Consider the following 2,031-nt stretch of genomic DNA (forward strand, 5'->3'; position numbering starts at 1 on the left):
CTTGCAGCTGTGGCCTGCCAAACTCCCCAAGGAGAGATCCATTTTTTAACCCAGCCCAATGCAACATTTCCATAATACTTTAAGGTTTTCAGATGCTCCATAAATATTGTCTCGATTGACCCTCACAACAACCTAGGAGACTGCAGGTATTAGCAATGTCTTTCTAGGAGGGAAACGAAAGCTATACATACACAGTTGTCTCTTCAAGAGCACAAATTTGTTTTACTTGCCCCCTCTTATTTGTTATATGGAAGGGTTTTTGTGGAAGGATATGAGGCTAGGGATAATGATGAAAGAAGAAAGAAAGAAAAAAAGGAAGGAAGGAAGGAAGGAAGGAAGGAAGGAAGGAAGGAAGGAAGGAAGGAAGGAAGGGAAGGAGGGAGGGAGGAAGGAAGGAAAAAGGAAGGAAGGAAGGAAGGAAGGAAGGAAGGAAGGAAGGAAGGAAGGAAGGAAGGAAGGAAGGAAGGAAGGAAGGAAGGAAGGAAGGAAAAAGGAAGGAAGGAAGGAAAAATCAACTGAACATTAAAAATATAGAGAAGAGGACAGAGAGAAGGTGGTCAGGGCACTCAGGTAGCAGGTAAACGTCATTACTGATGCTCAGTTTTAATGTTGAATGTAATTATTCTCTATTTCTGGTCTTTTTATTTGGAAATCTACACAGTGGTGGGTGATGTTTCTATGTCTCTCCTTCTAAAAAGGTAAAAGCGTGATGGATGGTGGGGAGGCATGGAGCCCCTCCCCCCCAGGTGGCCACACCCCGGAACTCCTGATAGGTCATCTCCTTGAGAAGCTCCTCCCAGACTCTCAACCTCCCTTTACCCTTGCTGTCTTTTCTTGAGGGAGAATGAACTGAGTTTTATTTTGTCTTCTCTGAAGCATCCGTGTACCAAAGAACGGAGAGGGAGTGAGTTCTGCTTTAGGCTTTTTCTCCCAGGTGCATGTTTCCTTGGTACAGAGCTGGCAGCAAGCAACTCTTCTGTGTTTTTGGTTCCAGTAGGTTACACTTTCAGTACCAAACAAAGAGTAAAAGCATCCCCGAAGAGATCTCTTTGGAGTCCTTCCCTCCCAGGTAGATTCCACACTGGGCACTACTCTCCTAGCCTCCCAGGTGCTGGCCTTCACTGCATGCAAAGCCTCCTGGTCACTCTTCAGGTAAGGGGTTGTAATTGCAATCATCATCCAGAGAACCAAAAATTGCCTTCAAAATAGCAGGTGTTTTCAGAATTCTTGCTCCCCCTGAATGACTGGGAAATATATCTTCCAAGAAAAAATATATGTGTCCAACTACAATTCTCAGGAGGTCCACGATGATGAATTTGCCCAGTACCAAAGAAAAGCCCATAAGTTCCAGGGCAGAAAGGGGGCCTGGAAGTTGAGAAGGCCAAAGATGTTCATGTGAACGTGAATTCCTTTGGCTCCACGTAGACAAGCATGATAGTGAAGGCATGTCTTAAAAAAACTAAGTTCATGAACGAACCAAAAAGAGTCCTTAAGAGTCCCCCAAAAAGGAACATGAACACAAAGTCTGCTGCCTGGCCTCAGAAAGAGCCTTCTTAGCATTCGAAACTAGCGGTATAAGATAATCATATTAGACAAAAAATTGAAGCCAGTGGGTCCAAAGAACAAGAAATTGGTGATTATTCTCCATATGTGGAATTGCCAGAAGATGAGCTCTGGGTAGCAGGAGAGCTGGAAGGGTGTGATCAGCTCCAGTTGCACGGCATCCGTGGTAAGCACTCACGCAGGCTGTGGTGTACACGAGGCTCATGGGTGGGATCTGTAGGTACTCCAGCCTCAGGCTCTGGTGTGCCATCTTCTCTGCCTGTCTTTTGAGAGCAACCCAATCTCATCTTTGTTGTTGATTTCATATGTAATTGAGCTATTCAAGCCTGACACACTCCACTGTGTGAAATGCATGTGTGTGATTACGCATTGACGTACACACATGTATATGTATGTGTGTATATACGTAGAGTTAATATCCATGACTAGCTGAGGAGAATGGTGGTCTGAGATATGTTACTTATACCT

The 2,031-nt window shown here is 44.6% G+C and overlaps 1 pseudogene; it reads right to left on the reverse strand.

The window, feature by feature from the left end:
• Nucleotides 1–1,096: 1,096 nt before the first annotated feature.
• On the reverse strand, nucleotides 1,097–1,813 carry LOC140528877 (derlin-2 pseudogene; annotated as a pseudogene).
• Nucleotides 1,814–2,031: the final 218 nt, after the last annotated feature.

The sequence above is a fragment of the Notamacropus eugenii genome, chromosome 1 (assembly GCF_028372415.1).
Source record: "Notamacropus eugenii isolate mMacEug1 chromosome 1, mMacEug1.pri_v2, whole genome shotgun sequence".
Classification (NCBI taxonomy): Eukaryota; Metazoa; Chordata; class Mammalia; order Diprotodontia; family Macropodidae; genus Notamacropus; species Notamacropus eugenii.